Raw genomic sequence first — 20,639 nt, 5'->3', positions numbered from 1 at the left:
CTTCCAGTGTTGCTGGTAGGGTTGGCTGTGTATCTGTCCATGTGTCCAGGTGATTTCTCCCTGAAGGTGCTGCTGCTGTTCATTCTTCATGCAAATGAAGAACAGAAGAAATACAGAAACCTTCACAAATCTAAAAAGCAGTGAACCTCTGTCAAGTTACTGTGTGGCTCCAAAAAGCAAGTTAGAACATTTCCAATGATGTGACCTGAATAATCCTGTCAATAAGTAACTTTGATAGCCAAAATATGTAGAAGTGGATGTTAAATCATTATACAGAAAACACAGTAAAGTGTGTAAAATCTTGTTTGCTAAAATTGCCTTAAGATATTCATTTCTTTTATCCCCATTTCAACAGCTACTGTGAAATAACTGGGACTGATAACAAAGGGATAATCCAATACCAAGAGCCATTGCAAGTTGTAGCTGGATTTTAATATCAAATTAATTATTTGATGATGTGGGTGTTCTTGTGTCTGCAAATGCTATGGCGTATCTTTTAGCAGCAGCAGAACATTGTGCTGAGTTTTGATGCTATAAAATCTGGAAGAAAAAATGCAGCAAGCCATGTCACTGAAACTGCTGATGGGACAGACTGTATTTGATAGAGGGAACATATATTGAGCTATAATAGCTTTGGAAGGGAAATGTATTGTAATAATTCACCACAAATTGTATTATTTTCTGTAATTAGATTTCAGTTCTCTGTGATTTCTTCTGCATAACAAATATAACTATATAAAAAAAGGAGCTTGTGCACAGGGTTACTTTGATACTTCTAATAGACCATGTCTGGATTTTATTTATTAGTGTGCCAAAATGTTGGACAGTGTATTTTTTCCACATGTTCCGTAACTATGGAGACATATAATCAGAACTTTACAGTTGTAAATGGCACTCTTATTTCAGCAGGTTGGGAGTGATTTTCAGTGCCAGTGTGCACGATGGTGTGGTTTATAGTTAAGTGTACAATTTAAGTATTCTCTTAAACACTGAGAGGAACTGTGAAGAATGATTTCAGAAACACCTGTCAGGACTCTGTCCAGTAGAGTTGGTTTACTTTTAAGCTCTGTATAACACTGTGTGATGCCAAAGGTTCTTTGATTGTGTTACAGCAGCCCCAGCATTGCCTGCACAGTTCTGCAAATTGCCTTTGTTACGTTGTAGAAACAAGAAATCTTGACAGCAGCTCTTTTAGTGATGTGAAAATGGAAACCCCAGTCTTGCTGTACCAATCAGCATGTAAAAATCCATTTTCTTGTGCAATTATTCACCTGTCTCTTTGCAGCAGTGCCATTTAACTGGTATGTTGGTTTTGCCTATCAGTTTAGTTGCTGTATGTATATGATTATTTGCATTAGTTTGAATTTCTGCAGCTTCCTTAGAGGCTCAGTGAAGCACAAAGGTTGGCTAACATTGCGTGAGACCTGCAATTAAAAAGTGGTTTGTAACTTACAGTGTGATTTTGAAATAATCTTCTGTATTTCATTTGATAGTGGGATACTAGAATGACTAAGCACTAAACAGACAGAAGTAGAGGTGTTTGTGAATATGCATCCTTTTGCAATTATAGGATATGTTTCAAATTCAAGGAAATAGCAAAATGTTTAATTATTTGAAATAACTGGCTTCCCTCCACTGCAGTTGTTCATGTGACTCTGCATAGGTGCATGCATGGATAATAAATGTAATTTTTGGTTAACAGAGATGGCTTGTTACTGTACAAACCCAGTCATTCTCTTGTTGTGTGTTGTAACACTATCTTGTAAACTTGACAGCCGAGGTGTATTTTGGCAGAACAGGACTGTTTCCACAGTCTCCCTTTTAAGCTGACTTTCAAAGGACCCCAAGTGTTTGCTTTCTTATGGCAGGTCCTGAAGGGTCATACTCAGGTTTTCTCTAAGATAAATATTTTACGCTGTGATTCAAGTTCAGCTTTGTGCTTTGGAAGAGCTAATCAGGTCAAGACTTCTTAGCACAGACAGGCCTGAGCTGTTTGGAGAGCAAGATGCCCTGGCTCTTTTCCAGCAGTTGCCTACACCTTCCTGGGCCCAATTTTGGGCACTGCCAGTCTCTGCCAGCAGCACCGCAACAGGTAAGTGCATCACGAGGCACTAAACCCACTGCTCTAGACCGAGGTGGAGGTGGTGGTACTGGCACTGCAAAAGTCTTTCTCACTGCTTTTAAAAATTGACATTGGCTGTGAAGGAATTTTTAGGATTCTCCCTTTAAACTGATGCTGTACTTGAACCATTAAAGCCTCAGAGTACTCTTGTGGGTCTGATGGTTTCTGCCAAAATTAGCAAGGTTAACAGCTTATGTTGTGCTGCTACTTTCTGAGTAGGCACCAGTCAGGGAGGAGACAGCTTCTCTTACTTCACTGCTGTGATGAGAAAATCTTGTCTTTTCAGTTCTAGAAGGGAAGCCAGAGTTCAGCAGTGGATGAGGCCAGAGCTGCAGGAGCTGTGTACACCCCTCAGGGCCTCCCAGCTGCCCTGTGCTGCCAGGTAGGACAGGAGCTAATGGGAAACACCAGCTTCAAAAAGCTGGGATGTCTGGACCCAGGATCCTGTCTACTTCACCCTCTCCCCAGAGCAAGTCTTTTAGCTTTTCTGTGTGCAGGAACAGCCAGAAGCTAAGGCCAAGATGTGATGTACACCTGATTAATCCAGTAAATCTGGGTTGGCAATGTCTTACCAGAGTATTTGCCCAGAGTAAGCCCTCATGTTATCACAATCTTGGCAGAATAACACTTGGCTAAAACTCTTGTGTTCAGAAAATCCCAGAGCTCCTAGTTGTTGCCTGTGGCCTGAGTGTTGGATGCCTGCAGAGACCCGTGCAGCCCCTGTGCGAGCTCCTGCAGTTACACGGCTGCGTGGAGGGGCTCTGTGTGCAAACTGTGCATGGGTGCCACAGGTCCAGGGTGTCACATTAGCCTGCAGGATCATGTTGGTTCTGGATGCTGTGGAAACTTAGGGCAGGAAGAAAGCTGTAATTTGGGGCAAAATACACCATCATTTACACTAATGAAAACCTAAATCACTGCAGAGGTTGCAGTAGTAGCAAGAGGGAAAGAAATGGGGAGGAGGCAGAATACTGCAGTCATTCAATGGCCCAAAACACCCCAATGCACGTGGCTTCTGCTTCGGTCACATGCACTGGTCCTGCACCAGCCCTGGTGCCTTGTGCTTCTCCTGAGTTGTCATTTACAGATCTCCACGGGGGTACTGCCGTGCCCAGCTGCCATCCCTGCAGAGGGACAGGAGCAGGCAGAGGTGCTGCTGGTGCCAGGCAAGTGCAGGTGGTCGGCAATAGGGTTCTGTGGTATGGCCCCACTCAGTGTTGTGCTTCACCAAGGCCACTGGTGCTCCTGGAATGACTCTGAGGGCCACGCCTGCTCCCTCTGGAGTGGGCTTTGCACTTTGGTTTGCCTGAAGATGAGACCCTCTTTCTGTGCAGCAAAAGCTTTGAAGATGTTGATGACTTCAGCTCTGACAAATTCCAACAATCTGCTTCTGCTGTCCTTAAAACTTGCCAAATATTTCACACCCTCATAACAAATGCTTTTGAGGAACATCAAACCCAAGCCAACTTCTCGGTTATGAGCTTCCCATTGAGTTCAGGAGAGGAACCTTGAGGCCAAGAGGTCACCAAAGTGTTTGTTTTTGTATTTCAGGCTCTCCTTTCTGTTTCTAACTGTGAAGCACAGCAATGGCAGGAAGCAGCCATGGAGGCCTGGGCTGCAGGACCAGCGGGAGCGTGTGGGCACAGCCGGCCAGTCCAACGTGTTATTGCTGCTCGTGAGTGTGCACTGAGTCCTCAATCTGCTTAGACACACACCCACAGAAATGTATGTGTTCTTTCTGAAGAGTCTAGACAAATAACTGTATCTCAGTACTTCCAGGCTAAACTCACACCGTGATAAACCTTTAAGTACCCAGGAAGGGCTTTTTCCCCTCTCTTGGGCTGGGCCCTTCCCTTGCACGTGGTGGCAGTGCAGGCCCAGCCCTTTCCCTGGCTTGGCTCTCACATCTGCAGGTTTGTTTGTTTATGAGCTTCTCTATGACTCCCAGGGCTGCAGGATGTGAGTGCTTCGCTACACCCTTGTGAGGTCGGGATGAGTTTGTCATCCTTGTTTTACAGGACAGAAACTGAGAACCAGATGTTTTGGGTTGGGAGAGCCCACAGGCAATGGCTGTTCTGCCAGGAGCAATCCTAAAGTACTGAGGTGTCCCTGGAGAGGAGGACAAGGAGCCACAGGGGCTCATCAGCCATGACAGCCTCAGCAGGCAAAAAGCCATGGGAACGGCCTCTGTGCACCAAAATGCGTCCCAGATGGAGCCTGTTGGAGCCCTGGCAGCTCCCCACGCTCCTCAGAAAGTCAGGAGCATGTCCCTGTGCCCAGCACACAGCCCCTGGAGTGGCTCTCCCCACAGGTACCCCCACCCAGGACCCTGCCACTGCAGATGCAGCAGCACCAGTTTAAAAAAAAATAAAATAGAGTGTCGGTGCCTGATAGTTTTGTACTAGAAAAGAAAGATTTTGGGTAAGTATCCAGGCCAGCAGGCTGCATGGAGATAATCAAAAGTGACACTGCTGGTGAGCAGGACCTGGGCTCTGCCAGCTTGCCTGGCTCATGTCTCAGACTGCTGGATGAACCTGCCCAGAAAACAGGGCTACCACTTAGTTTTCTTTGGAGGTTGATTCTTTATCCCTGTCATTCCTGTGTGAGGTGCTTCAGAGTGATTCTTGTTTTTTTTTGGTCTGTGACAACCTAGGAGCAGCCCGTCTGGGCCTGTGTGTGCAGTGCAGTACATGATGGAGCCCGTGAGCTCGGACAGGTAGGAAAACTGTCTGGACTTTTTCACTTTGCAGAGTTGTGTGTGTGCTTGCAGCTCTGTATAAATGTGTTGTTATTGTAATCATAATAAATACTAGAGCCGTGAGAAATGTCTATAACCAAAACCAAACCAGGTGAAACTCCCCTGGTTTTGGGTTTCATTACAAACTCAAGATTCAGGCCAGGTTTGTGGAGGTTCATGAACCTCTCTCTGAAGCTGGGCTCAGTTTCAAGCAATCATGGGCCAAGTTTCAGGCAAATTGAGGCCAACTTTTGAGTAAATTTGGAACAAATTTTAGGTGAATAACAGATGATTTATGATTTTAGGTTGAAACCATACAAACCATGGACTCTCTGCTTCATTTTAACCTGTAACCAGGAAATCTTGGCACTTTGGCTGAGTTCCATTTTGATTTTGCATTTTGACCATAAAACTAAAACAATCAGAACAAAGAGGTGAGTCCCAAGATAAACTGTGCAGAAACTGGTTCCCAGTGTGGGAGTTCAAAGCCCTGCACCACACTGAGCACATGCCTCTTTTGCTGCATCAGCACTGAGATCTGTTCCCCCCACTGCAGTTGACGCCATGCGTGGCCAGCCAGCATCTGACATGGTTTGTGCTGCTCCACTAAATCCTCCAATTAATTAAACCTTCCCCAGACTCTTCATTTGAAGTTGCATGTGCAATTTCCATGCCTGGAGTGCACTGACTTTAGGTTTGGCTTATGCAACAAAGATCCAGCCCATACTGTGTGTTTGCGGTTTGAGGAGTAAATTCAGCTAACAAGGGAATTAACGAGTAAATTCAGGGAACAGGACTAATGGTCCTCATGCCCACATTGCATTTAAAAATGGCTCACATCCAAGCACACAGTAGAGAAATGGACTTCCTACCTGAATTGCTGAGATTCAGAGCGATGTGGTGCCAGTTCTCCCAGTCTAGATGTGCCCAAGAGGATTACAGGTCTCAGTTTTCAGTGCTGCCAGCTCTGCCATAGCACAGATACCTTAAGGATGGAAAAGAGCTGAAAACACTTCTCATGCAGATTTCTTTAGATTCATTTAGGCACTTTAAAGAGATCTCCAGATATAAAGTTGTTTTTTTAAATAAAAAAATATATATCGTCATTAGAACCCTTTATCACCTGATTCTTTTTGCATCAAACATAAACTGTAGATGGAATATGCTTGAGCAGGAGCTGGATTCAAGTAACAGGAAAAATATGAACAGCTGAGCTGGGAATGTAAGTGCTGGGTCCAGAGAAGAAGGTGATAGCACAACTTGCTGTTGCTTTGAGGAACATGTGATAGGAGGGATGGGCAGGAAGGAGGAGGAAAGTGCCAGCGCAGAGCAGACAAGGAATATGAAGGGAACTGCACTGTCAGTCTGTATCCACATCACTGCAAAGCCGAAACAACAGGGAACTGGAAGAGAGGAGATTTTTGGTGTGAAGCAACAGCCATGTGCCTTTGTGGTAGCCACTGCACAAGGCTGCCAGCTCTAATGCACAGCCTGCCCCCTGGGCTGACACTCCTGAGCCAACCTGCACTTCGGGAAGGACTGTAAAGCAGTACACAGGGCTTTGGGTGGTAAGAGGTTACCAAATGAACCAAAGAGAAAAAAATCCAAGGTCCATTAGGTCCAGATCATTATAAGACTTCAGCAAGTATTGCAGGTAGATTAATAAGGCCTTAAAGACAATTCCTCATTTACTGAATTAAAAAAAAAAGGTAAGTGATCAAGACAGAATTCAACAGATTTGCTGTTCCACATGTTTAAATTGTACTTGCCAAAGGCATAAATCCCCTTCACTAAAAGCTTTTTGCTATAATTTTTTTGCCTCCAATTTTCAAATCTGCTCTGTCCCAGTACTTTTTCAAGATCTCAGGGTCCTCACAGGACTGGGGAGAAGCCACAAAAAAGAATGTAAAGTTCAGAGATCCCTCGTCTGTTAGTAGAGCTCTTACTTCACAGCACCACAGAGGTGAGATGCTGTGTTAGGTTAGACCAGCATCAGTTTGGTGAGTACAACTGTGGTGTGATACAGCACGAGGCCAGATCTGGAGGATCCTAAGGTGAATCTCAGGCCATGAGAGCTGCTGTGTGGTGTGGAATCATTTTGGTGAGGGATGGGGCAAGGTCCTGAGGAGACCTGGTCTTTATTTTTAAATCATGTATCATGTCTGTGTTTCATGGATTAAGACCAAAAGCAGAACCCAGCAATGAAAGGAAGAAAAAAAAAAGGCTGAAAAAATCCACTACACGTGTTCAGAGCAAAGCTAAGGAACCGAGAAGCAGAACTCTTTCAAAAGTTCACTCTTCAACGAAGCCATCTCTCTGTGAATCTGCCCATTATGTACTTGCCCTGTAATATGATTATGTCATTTAGGAGACAGAGTTTATTAAAGATCATGTTGTTGCCCATACAGGCTATGCACTCCTATATCCCAAAATATGCTGGGAACAAAAGTGTTTTCTGCAGCATAGAAAAAATCATGGGAGGAAATTGTGGGTCCCAACGTGACCACCAGGCCCAGGTTGAAGGCCAAGTCTGGCAGGAGTTGCACAACCCTCTGGTGAAAAAGACCAACTATTTGTGTTGGGCTCATTTGTGCTAACAAATATCAAAGTCTTGGGTTCCCCACAGCCCAGCATGGAATTTATTTAAAAAACAGAGTATTGGTAAAGGATTTATGCAGGGGGACCTTCCCACCAGCCCCCTAAGCATTAAATATCTCATGACCTGCATGGTCTCTAACCAGGAGCAATCCTTCAAGAGAAGCAGCTTTGTCGTTGAGCACCAGCAAAAAAGTGAAAGAAATGCTGTTTTTGTTGTCAGCTGAACTCCCATCCCTGCAAAACCTGCAAGTAACCAAACTTCATTTGCTGCCAGTCTCAGCAGTGCCACCAGCTTGTCCCAGCCAGGCAGTAGCACACTCTTCAAGTCTACCACAACAATCAAGTCCTGAAGCAATAAATCTGGTTCCTGTGCCACATCTGAGCTGCTGTGACCTGTGCTGGGGTTGCCTCTTGTCCTAGTTAGGACAGCTGAGATCAGTTCATCATGGTGGGTGTAACCCAAAACTGTATTCTATAGCCTTCCATGTCATTTCCCAGAAACTAGACTATTGTTGTCAATAGACTATTCGCACCCTCTGCCCATAGAGCCTGACTCCTCAGGCTATAAACTAGGTGTTAAGAGGCCTGTGAGATAGGAGGATGTTTCTGTCCTCACACCCTTTGTGGAACTCCCCGCCCTGAGGGGAGCACTGAACATTCCTGCCTGAACTGGAGGATATATAATCTTGGAGTTTTGGAACATTTTTCAACCCACTCGTGGGATCCAGAGGACGGCTGCATCTCATCGCTCTCAACCAGACTTAGACCACCACTGGACTGCGATCACCAGTTTGGTCAGACTGCAGCAGCTCTCCCACCAGCAGGTTCTTCCCCTCTCCCTTTACTTTGGACTCAAACAGGGCCCAAGGAACACCACTTTGTTCAGGCCCCAGGGTACTGGGTTATACATTTGGGTTTCTGTGGGTTGAGACCAATTGTTTGTTTGTATTATTGTACTTACTGTATTATTTTAATAAATTGTTATTCTGACTTATAATCTCTCCTTTGAGTTGAGTTCATTCCCCCTGCTGGTTAACTTTTAAACCAGCACACCTCTTTACAGCACATGCTGGTTCAGCACAGTCCCATGTCCATGGTACCTGTCTGCTCCTTGAGCAGCGGGACCAAAGCACCAGGAGGTTGTTGTACAGCTGCTCCAGAGACAGCTCCCATGCAGAGGGATCAGCCACGGGCCTGCAGCCAGGCAGGTCCTTAATGCAGAAATGGCATCTTCAAGGCAGCAGTGGAGCAAAGGCAAGTGAAGTACCTCCAAGTGCCAGAAAGAAAATGCATGGAATTATGTCCTGTGTGAGAATGGATCCTGATGCTAGCTGTTGTACCTTTTCCTTTTCTTGAAAATGAGAACAAAAGTCAAATCTAAGAGTTATTTTTGCGTCCTAGTAGTCTAGATCTGCCCTTGTTGGGCAGATACCTTTAGCAGAAGGTAGGTTTATCTGGTGGAGAGTCACTCTGCAGATGTTTCACTACTCTAAAAATATGTCAGCAAACTGATCTCTTGTGACCCAGGGTCCTGCTCAGAATAGTTGGATTATGTTTATAAAGTCAAATAAAAAAGATGATGGTTGATCAGAGTAATATAAACTATGGCATGGAAAATGAATTTTGAATGAAATGCACAGATAAATCATTTATCCTCACCAATACTCTCTCTATGTCTCTTATCCCAGTAATTGAGACCATGTGTTGTGCTGCAAACAATAACTATGGGAAATTACTCACAATTCTTCCTTCATAAACTTGGGAAATGAAAGTGATGGGAAGTATGATCATCTTATTTTTTTTTTATGTTAACAGCTCTAAATTATTAGGGTGGGAAGAAAATGTCAATAGAACATAAAAGTGCTTTGTATAGTGTTCACATTTGCTCATACTTTCAAATCCACTGTGGCTTATTAGTTCATGGGAAAAATGACAAAAAGGAATAAAACCCAGAAAATGAATCCAGTATCAACATCTTGCCTCTATAGTAACAGAAATTGTAACTTGTGGGTAAAAAGTGACAATATTAGGAAATGTTTGTTGGGCAATTATGGTAATTAACCCCCTTCTTTCCCTGGTAAGTCCAGCTTCCCATCAGCCTGACACATTCCTACAGATTAAAGAGTGCCCATTGCTCTGTGCTGCTCCCTGTATTAGGAGCCTGGAGCTGGTGAGGCCCTTAACCTCTGTTTCTAGAGTTTATTGCTCAGCTGTAAAAATTCTCCCAGGGCTGAAACTTGACAGAAAAATGCCTCCGCCTGGGAGGAGTTTCTGTTCTGAGTTTGGTTTGAATTAGTTCAGCCCTTTTCCACTTGCAGTAGGACAATGGAGCAGGATTCCCTCTCTCCTCTGGGGCAGTACACATGGCAGGCAGCACTGAGACCACAGCTCTCTCTGCAGCTGTAGCACAGGTTCAGTGCTGGCTGCTACAGCAGTGTCCTGGCCCTGTAACAGGGCAGACTTCTGCCCTTTGCCTGTGCAGATCCTGGCTCAGATGGTGGCTTGAGCCATCTTTGTGTTGAGGCTGCTGAGGGGCAGCTTGGCCATGGCTCAAGCCAGAAAAGTCCATCCTTGCTGCTATTGCTCGAGGGACCAGCCCACTGCAATGCAGAGCCACCTGGGCTGCACCTGCACGGGACTTCTGGCTTTTTCCAGAGCTGGGTGGCATGAATGGTTATCCTTCTGTGGTGGAGGCACAGGTCAGCCCCACTCGCACCCAGGCTCACAGTGGAGTATCAGGTGGGAAGTTTCCCAGATGAAGGGCTTGGCACAGGGAAGTTGCTCTCTGCAGACCTTGGCCTGAGCCAGGGGATTCATTTCTAGAAGCAAGAGTGCCAGATCTATTACACTGCTGCATGGGCTGCCTGCAGGGCTGGTAAATCTATTATAACAGTCAACACTTTATGAATGAAGTCTGGCCCCACCAAAGTCAATGGCAGAACTCCATTGATTTCACTGGAACAAGATTTTACCCTGAATCCTTAAAGTGCCCCTGGGATCTCTCCCGTGCTCAGCACAGCACAGCTCAGCACAGCCATCCACAGCTCCAGCACAGGAAAGGAAAACAAAGAGCAGAGAAGGGCCTTGGTGCTCCCTCAGCTGAGCCTGTGTCCTGCTCAGACAGATGTGCTGTGAAGATGACTTTGGCAATAGGGACAGGCCTGGGTGTGGGATAGGTGCTGTGCAGCTGAAATGGCTGATGGAGATACTTTGGCGCAGAAGTGGAACTTCATCGGTCAGTGGAGTTTTGCTCTGAGCTCTCAGAGGGCCAGAGCATAAGTAACAAACAAAAATTTTTACAGATGGAGAGATGTCCCACCCGCCCAGGAGTGCCTTGACCCTGTGCCAGTAACTCAGCCTCCAGTCACTTCTCTGTGTTCATTCAATTGACTGAACAGTCACTTGTTATCATCCAGAACTGCTTATAAAATTAAATGTTATTAACATAAGGGCATCTCACAATGCTTGCCAATGATTATTTCAATAATGATGCTATGCTTGCCACTCCACAGATCTGACCTGTCACTTGAGAACTGAAATGACTCATAAATAAACATGTTTTATCCAGCTATAAATTTGGGCAGGTTCATTAGGTGAAGCTGGCACCATGTCGTATTCTGTCCAACCCTTTTACAACCATTTAATTGCCTCCTGCTCATATGTTTTCCCATCACCCCAGGATATATGACTTCTAGTGATAATATTTTGCCACCTACCTGAGTAAATTAAGAAGTAAGATGAGCTAAGGAAGTTAATTGCCATTACATAACAGCTATTTCACTGGTTTCTTCTTATTTTGCAAACTCTCCCATACCTTACCATTCATTAAGCTGACTGAAAGGTTTTCTCCATTTTTGGATTCAAGCAACATTTTTTTCTTTAACAGCTACTTTAGAGTTGCCCTCCCACTGATCACAGGTGAGCCCATCTCTAAACTGTGCTGTGGGATTTCTGATATATAGAGCTCTTTCAACACTGATACTGGAGTGGGAGTTCAAATCTGAAATAAGAGCAGTCTGGCACCCTAAAGGCAAGGCTTGTATGTCTAGGCAGAGCCAAGGGTCAGTCAGGTCTAGTCCCCACAAGGACAGACCATTGGTAGCAGCTCCCACCCCTTTGCTGCAGACCAATACAGGTAAAGCTCACGCTGCTTGCTTTTATTTGTGTGGCAGCTAATCCAGCCTCTCCTGAAAGGCACATACGAGCTCAGCAGCTGTTAGACATTTAGCTCGTGCTTTAGTTTGGCTGATGCTGACCAGTGGCTTTGGGCTTTGCACTTTTACTAGAAGACATTTAAGTACATACACAGAGAAAGCAACAGTGAGTATTAAAGTTAGCTCATGGCTTACAGTCACTGGGGAACAAAGTTCCACTGAACAGCACATGACACAATTTCAATCAGTGCTGTACGAGGGGCTCCTGTCCACTCCTCCCTTTCCTGATAGAAGCTAATTAAGAAATTGTTTCTTACTTTCTTTTTTTCCTGAAGTGCTGTAAATACTTCTTTAAAAAGAAAAAAAAAAGAGTCTTTCAACCACCTGGTGATGTGATACCCAGAGGTTTTTACTTAGAGCCAAATACATATCAGGTCAGACTCTGAAAATCAATCCATTACTTTTATTTCCCGTTTAGCTCCTTGGAATTAACAGACTTTCTTTCTGTTTCTTACAGTTATTTCAGAGATTGCTGATGCTACAGGCATCAGAATAGTTGCTCTGAGGAATGAAATGGGGCCCAAAAGTATGCCACATAGCCTAGCAGGTGAACTCCACACTTTCCACAGCACCAGGTCCCTTCAGGTCAGAAGAAGCAGATGGCATAAAGCCAAGTTTCTTTTCAGGAAGGATGGAAACATAAACTGATCTATCAGCTTTCTGTACTGCATGTTCTAGTATAAGCACCAAACAAACAGCATTTGCTTTTTCTCTTTTACAGAGCTGGCAGGAAGATACCCTGAGTCTACAGTCTGCCCTGGGACCTGATTTAACTTTTTAGTCTCACCTAATCTTCAAGGTATTAAAACAGAGAACACACATCCAAGGATACACAGGGTGAGAAAAGGTGAGCCGTGCTTATGGCACTGGGAGCTTGAGGAGCTCAAATAACGAAGTGGTTTATTTTGAGCAACTGTATGAAATATATTTTGATAGTAGCTCAGAAGTCTAGAGATACTTGCAAAGTATGAGACAGTGAAGGGTTAAATAAAAAGAAACATATTCTAAGAAGTCTATAGTAAGTCCATGCAACCCTCATGGTCCTATTGTCTGCCTGATTTGGGAAGCTTAATATGTTTATTTGCTCACCTCAAGCAACAAAAATCGCTCTGTCCCAGAGAGTGGCAGTCCAGTAGTGTTAAGCAATTATCTCTTCCAAAATTAATTTATATTTTTTACAGATACCACTAAGATGAGTTTCAGTTGCAGACTGAATAAAGTCATTCTAGGTGGAAATATACGGGTTTTCATATGATAAAATAATGTAGTGAATACAACAGCTGGAGAAAAAACACTGCTAGGACTACATTCTTCACTGATTACTAAGCAAATGAAATACTGAGAAAGATTGCTGGCGTTGCAATATCCAGAGAAGGATGATCTACCGTAAAATAACTGTCTAGCTTAGATCTTGCAGTTTAACATTTAGAAGACTCTTTCAGTCAGCAGATTACTACAGAGAAGATGGGCAGCTCTTGGGAGAATGTAGGCAGATTTTCAATGAACTCTCCCTGCTAGTTTCCAATCAGTGAATTCAGACTGACTTTTATTTGGCGATCATTTGCAGGTCACCACCAGATATTCATCCTGGTGAATACACCATTGCCCAGAGGAGCTGTGGATGGAGCCCTGAGCAACCTGGTCTAATGGAAGTTGTCCTTGCCTATGGCAGGGGTTTGAACTTGATAATCTTTAAGGTACTTTCTAATCCAAACCAGTCTCTGATTCTATGACACTGGCAATTAAAGGTAATCAGCTGGAGACTGGCTGGTGTAAACAGCTGCAGCCAATAATTACAGCCTGTGCTCATTTCACCACTTTCTGAGCGTTTGCAGCATTGCTGAGCTGGTCCAGTGAAGAAAACATCAGTGTGTTCAGGATTTTGAGCTACTCAAGATGTAAGTCCTGTTTTCTTCTAATCTAACCTGTTGTTATAGCTGGAGCAAAGTCCCTCTTTGCAGGTTATGAACCAGTTTGGTTGCTAAAAGACTATGAGAAGTAAGCAATGAGCCATGCAAAGCTGAAGTTCAAAGAGCACCTCAAAAGACCCTTCTAGCTTAGGAAAAGCCTAATCTGATTTTCTAAGACTGAAATGATTTTGTAGGAAAAGCTTCATTTCATCAGTGAAGCACATGGGGGGAAAGGAATTGCTCTTGATTGCTGTTGCTGTTTGGTTTGTGGGCTGAAAACAGCAAGGGAGGGGAAATGATATCCAATTAAGAATGATATTCCTCAGTCACAGTAAGGCAAGCAATGCTCTGCAGTGCTGAGTCCCAGTGGCTCTCATGTCCTTGGCCTGTTCTCCTGCAGCTGGGGAAGCACCCGCGGTACAAACAGCACTGACAGAATTCAGAGGGCCTGTCTAAGATCTATCACTGCAAGTTAAGGTTGTAGATTCCCTTTTAGTTTTGTATTGTGCACGGCTGGCAGACAGGGATTTCTTGCTTGTTTGTGTGTTTTGATAAAGTGTTTGTGAACCTAAAGGACAAATCACCCTCCCCTGTAAATTAAGCACTCGCCCTAAAACCTCCTGATCCTTGATGATTATTGCATTAGTCAATTTGTGGCTGGCCCAGTAACCCGATAGCAGCGAATTATGGAGCAATGTGGGAACTCTGGTTTTTGGAACACACTGATGTTCCCAAGCTCAGGCCCAGCACTGCTAAGGGTGTGTCATCTGTGTGAGGCATTTAGCGGGAAGAGGGAGCTGCAAAGCCACAGTCCCTAGTGCTTTCTGGAGGACAAAATATAGCAGCAATATTACATTAAGGTAAGAATGGGAACAAACAGAACTACTTCCCCACCAAGAATTTATCTCTGTAGTGAGGGACTGATTAGTTAACCAGGCTTTCAAGTGACACTATGTTCAATTACCTGTTATACTAATGACTATTTTAGGTTTAGACATGGTAAGTCTGAGAGTGGATTTGTGCTGACCAAATGTCATGTCTGTACCTTCAACCCCATCCTTAAGGGTTTTACAGAAAGAGGTATAGGTCACTAAAAAAGATTATTGCATTTTTATGGGATAATGACTGAAAGAAACTAAATCCTGACCTGTGGCAGAGGCAAGTCAGTCCTGGTGTCCACTTACATTTGTGCTGGATTTAGTCTACTGCTGGACTAAGGGTAACTACCACAGTCTTCACCCACCATCCCCATATCAGTCCAGACTGAAGAAAGGAAAGACATGACATCTGAGGGCCCAGGACCTCTCTACTCATTCACTGTAAAAGTAGTATTTTGTTAAAGCCCAGTATGAATGCCACTGATTTCAGCAGTCAGACTCCTACTGTATTTTTTTAAAATTGCAGTTACCTTCAGTACTTATGTAACAGCCTAGTGCTTCTTCAAGCTTTCTAATTTACTCTGGAAATTAGAGAGTAAACTGGATTGTGATAGAGCCAAGTAATAAACTGCTGAAGTCATAAGAAACATTCAAAAATTTTCAAAAGAGCAACTTATATGTTACTAAATGCCAGATTCTGTTCTGCCTTGCATATCTGTGCAGTTTGATTCACTGAATTTCAGGGATACCAGCCTGTGAGGACCTTTACAGTCAGCTTTCAATTCTGGAGGAGGTTTTTCCACAGGGCCATTCTGCAGCAGATGGAAAGGTCTGGAATTTAAGATACTTTCCTAAGCCACATAGCAGAGTCCTTTGTCTGTGTAGGTCCCTCTGAATTCCAGGAGATATAATAGTGTTGACGTGGTTTTATTTTACACAATAGCAATGATGGCTTTCATTTTATGCTTATTGATGTAAGTAAACACATGCACTTCGTAAGAAGTGCTTGAATTATTATATGGCTGTGTCCAAGGCTACCATATCAAACATGCCTTTCAGAGCCAGGATTCTTGTCCAAGAACCCACCCAAAACTTTACTGTATGAGGTATGAAGCAATAATGGAACCCACTGATTCACCATTTCATGAAACCAGGAGTGCCCAGTATTGCCCAACAGAAGGTTACATAGGGCCCTAATGAAGTGTTTCTCTTGCATAAAAGGGAACAGATGTGGCCAATCTCATGAGAAACAGAGCTGTGACCTGCTGTGAGTTCCCAGTGGGCAAAGTTTCCTTCAGATCTGAGAAGTTGCTCCAGCTGAGTCAGAATATTCCTCTGGTACCACTATTCCTCCACAGATTAGATTTCTAGATTCAGATCTTTGTTGCTGTAGGCTACATTCTACCATATTTCATTTAGTTAATGTATTGGCAAAATATCTTTAAATTTTGCAAACTGTTGGAAACCTGACTGTTAGCTGAGGAGCTATGGACCAACAGAAGCTGCTCAAAACTGGTTCTGTCCTAGGGGCTTCTGGTGTATCTCACACAGAGAACCAAGCCTTGTCCCTGTGACCAAGTGTTGGGTGACAAGAGAGATTGTGAATCTTCCTGCTGTTCTCTGAGGTAGAAATGGAATTGTGTTTGCCCCTGAAGTAACTCCAGTGGCAACAGAGTGAAGTAGAAAGTACAGTCTTTGGACTGACAAATAAATGTGACAAAGTGGCTTTTGTGATCTTGTACCAACTTTAACAAGAGGATGTGCTACAGTGAAGAGGAAGTAGGCTTGTGGTAGCCACACACTAGGTAAAGAGTAGAGAAATACTGACATGTTTGTTGCTGAGTGAGGATTTCTAGATTGATTTCTGCATCTCCTAATGAACTTTGGACCAGGCCAGACATGGGAGTTTATAAATCCAAACAATATCTTGGGCAAACAGTTCAATTAGTGGTTATGTACTGGTTTTTTTCTGCACTGAAGTAAGCAGCATGCTGACATCCATTGCAGTTACTGTATATTGATGCAAATGTTGCAGGGAATCCTGGAGTTTATGGCCAGAATAAACCTAACTAGCGTGACAGGGCATGTTCCCACTGGCATTCTTGTTTCCTCTCACCCCATACTAGAGTCATTTGCTCAGTGGTATTAGTTATTCTGAGTTCCAAACCAGATCTTTATTAAAGCTTCCAGGAAAGCAAGAGCACTGTGGATGTCCACAGGGCTTCAGTATCAAAGCCGCAGAATAAAATTATAGATGGAAAAGACCCATCAGGTCATCTACTCATCTACTCAACCCACCAGCCAATGCAGGGCTGTTCTCTGTGGGGTGCTTTTTCCTTTCTTTGTCTGCATCAAGCCAGAAGGGTTTCTACAGCTTCCCTGGGGAGACTATGACATAGCTGACTAGTTCTTGCCCTTAGGAATAACTTTGAGCCTGTGAAATATCAGAAGCATTCTATGTTTCATTTTGATGGACAAAAGGGACTCTGCGAGAAGGTCCCTCAGTCTTATGGCTATACTGTATCTCAGATGTAATTCTATATTAATGACTTCTTGTATACAGATCATATGAGGCCAATGTTGTGCCCCACCCCACAGCTGTCTCTTCCAGTAATTACTCCTTATTCAGATTTTGTCATCTCTCAGTAGTAAGCAGTGCACAAACCCTGATCGATTGCATTTCACTTGGCAAACAGTCAGAATTTGCCCTGACTAGTGTTTGAAGTGTTCTGTCTGACTCTCCCTCCTTTTAATTGTGCCAGAGTTCTTTGGCAATTTGTGATCTCGTATCCCAGAAACACATAAAAAAACCATAATTCCAACATATTTTCCTTAGGTGAATTAAAAACACTCAACAGATGTTTACTAAAAACAACTGCATTTATAGATAAAGGACTCTTGACAGCCCTTGGTTTAATTCTTCCAAATGTTTTCATTCAAATCCCTTGGGCATCTACTGTTGATCAAGCATAACTTTCTGGCATCTTGATCTCTTGCAAGGCAGTGCTTCTAGCCAAATATATAAATGTTATTTTTGTCCTTGAGTATTGGGCATTAACAAACATGAATCCAATGAAATACTTCCATAGCTATTAAAATATGCAGTCCTCTGACTTTTCTTGAAGATCTATGTGCATAGGAACTGTTCAAGTTGAGCATGGAGATGGTTTTAAAGCAATGCCAGTACCCTCAGTATTCTGATGAGGGCTGTATCAGTTTCACAGTTTTCAGCTGCTGAAAATTATATTTAGCATGCAGGATAACTTTAAAAATATTAGTTATAGAGCTATGGAAGGCCATGATTAATACCATTTGGTGATTGTTTTGAGTTGTGCTTCACACAATGAGCAAGGATTCAGAAGAAGCCTTTGTCTGACTGCCACTTTGGCTATGGGAGGAGGGGGGAAATCTGAATACCCAACATGTCTTTGTTAGCAGTTGGATGTCATTCTCTTTTGTTTAGCACTTGCACAGTTCCCTATGTAATGCAGGAATATAATAAAGCTTTGCCAGCAACACCACCAGACTTTGGGAACATGCACAGACCAGTGAGACCATGTAAAATACTTTTATCAGTAGAAGAAGCAACTTAATAGACCTGTGATGGAGTTGCACCAAAAAGGTTTTCCCTGGACTATTGGCATATGTTTTATAATGCTAAGCCAAGAGTTTTGCTGTTAATGTTATTTTGATTCTAATGCCTAACTTGTAAGCACTTTTCTTTTGCACCAGTTAAATACAGCTTAAATTATTTCTCTACTGTTCACTAGAAGTGAGCAAATTTCACATGAATTTTTCAAGCTCCTATTTAATCACCCTACCCATTTCCTGCTAGCTGATGGCACACCTGGAGATGAAAGTTTGGCGATCCAGAAGGTAGAGATCAACGAGCAAAGGCACAAGGAGGAAAGGTTCTATCCAGGGAGATCCTAAGGGGGTAAAAGATACAAGATAAGCCTTAGTTTTCTCCACATCTACTCTATTCACACAGTCACAGTATTTGTAATAAATTCCCATATAATTTCTAACGTGGGTTGGTATCCACAGTGTAGTATCATGATGAACAAACCTGCCACAGGCAGACAGTCCTGATTTTGATGTGACATTGTTTTTGTTGATCTGTGGCTCTAGAGGCACTCAGTGTTCTCCAGCAGCTCAAATATACTGGAGACTGGAAGAGTGACCCATTTTCTGGGCAGATGTTAGCACGCAACAACACGTGTTGTGCACCAGCTCAACAGTGGGATAAAGTTAAGTCTTCCAGACAACCATGGCTGTGACTTTGCATGAGTTTCTGTAGCCTGAGTGCCAGCTTAAACAGATCCTATCCCTCTCCTCATCCAGCTGTTCTGTTATTTTGGCAGCTACTCAAAATGTCTTGGAATAATTGCAAATGAGTAATAATTTTTCATTTAGCTTGTATGCAGCCCTGGCATCAGTGATCATTTGCATGCTGTAATATACACATAGCCATGCCTTGGACATATGTTATGTACATCTGAATAACAAACTTCAGGAGTAGGGGGACAGAGGTGGAGTCCAATTTGTTGTTATTGTTACTAATGTAGTTCTCATGGTTTTAAAATCAACTTTGTTAGCAGAAAATGATGTAAAAATAAATAGGCGGGTTCTGTTGGCAAGCAGGTGGCCAGTAGACAGAACTGAAAACTGAAAATTCAAAAATCCTGTTGTAGGAACCAAACTACCTTGAAGTGCCTGAGCTATGCTTTTCTGCTCAGTCCAGGCTGTCCCATAAATGCTAAGCATCTCAAAGGTCATCTAAATAAAAAGTAAATGCAAACAGAGGCTACTTTCTCCCACACAGCAGATCTCCAGCCTGCTCAAGATACAATGGTGAAAGCTTGCCTGTTTTGACTATTAGTCAGACTTAACTGGCATTTGGGAAAGCTATGAACAGCAGTCTGGAGGCTCTTGCAGGTGACCTGGGGTGGGACACAACATCTGTCATGCTTCCAGAAATATGAGGCCCTCTTTAAAGCCACTCTTAAAGCCTTTTTTGGCTAGAAACTGATAACAAGATGTACAGTGAGGAATGATTTTCTGACAAAAATACCAGTACTGTGCTGCCTCCCCGGAGCAGCAGTTTGGCTTTTCATTTGGTAGCAGTCTTCCAGGCAGTGAGGTTTATCCAGTTTTTCCTGGAAAACTTTTAGTAGCTTAATTGATATGATTAATATTAAAACTCAACCAACCAATCAAAAAAACCCTCACCAAAATAATGAAGTGGGAGTGCTGAGTCTGTTCTTATTCAGCCACCTCCTCTTGACATCTGGGAAGGGCAGTGTTGCTGGATGCATGATTTCCTGTCATTGTCACAGCTCCTTTTTCAATTTTCTCACATTATTGAGGCCTTAATGCAAGTTGAGAAAGGTAAGAACAGGATTGAAATATCCTACTTTATCCCCTAACAAAACACCACCTCCTTCTCTTTGACTGCTCCAGCCTGCATATGTTGCTAAGATACAGCCATAGATAGGATGAACAATAAATTCCTGCAGATTTGAATGGCCTGAATTACCTGTAATGCTGACAGCTTGGCTCCCTGCCAGCAATAGCTGTGACATGGAAGCGTAGGAAAGCAAGACTGGTGGTTTGTGTTTGCTGCTGTGAAAACCTGACAAGTGGGGATTCCTTGATCTGTCCTGCACCCTACGGAAGGGTCCCTGGAATCTGGCAGTGACTAGAGTGTAAGCTGGGCAGGCAGGGAGGTTGTAGTCAGGACTGAGGTGTGTTAGTAAGGCAGCATTGGATACTATACTCTGCCATGCTTCCTAGACATGGCACAGTTAGTTTAGCTGCAAAGGAAAGACATTTCCTTCCAACTAGGACACACAGTTATTTTGTCTTGGACACTTGGAGACAACCTTTCAGACTAGGAATCCATAAACCACAAAAGACTCATGTTAAAAGAATCTGGCCAAAGATGCTACATTCATGACTGTTTGTTTTTTCTTTTTCCTCCTACAAAACGAAAGCAAACTAATTCCTTTGCTATAAACAATAGTAGATAAAAGATAACTTTTTTCAGCTCAAGACTACAAGAAATATTAATTGATACAAACCTCATATTTGTTCCAAAATTTACCATACAAATGTTCTCTACAAAGCCAAATATTAATATAAAATTTTTGTGACATAAACCCCATCCAAATCTAAGGG

At 43.2% G+C, this 20,639-nt stretch overlaps 1 long non-coding RNA gene across 1 annotated transcript; it reads right to left on the bottom strand.

Annotated features, from left to right (window-relative positions):
• Positions 1 to 15: 15 nt before the first annotated feature.
• Positions 16 to 19,893, bottom strand: LOC127475120 (uncharacterized). The gene is made up of 4 exons (XR_007906095.1): positions 19,692 to 19,893; positions 18,307 to 18,388; positions 5,732 to 5,844; positions 16 to 84 (listed from the first exon to the last, which is right to left on the bottom strand). It is a non-coding gene; the product is annotated as an uncharacterized LOC127475120 (long non-coding RNA).
• Positions 19,894 to 20,639: the final 746 nt, after the last annotated feature.

Source organism: Manacus candei, unplaced genomic scaffold (assembly GCF_025592945.1).
Source record: "Manacus candei isolate 608988 ecotype Guabito, Panama unplaced genomic scaffold, ASM2559294v1 h1tg000046l, whole genome shotgun sequence".
NCBI classification, from domain to species: Eukaryota; Metazoa; Chordata; class Aves; order Passeriformes; family Pipridae; genus Manacus; species Manacus candei.
This window is presented reverse-complemented; position numbering and strand designations above follow the sequence as displayed.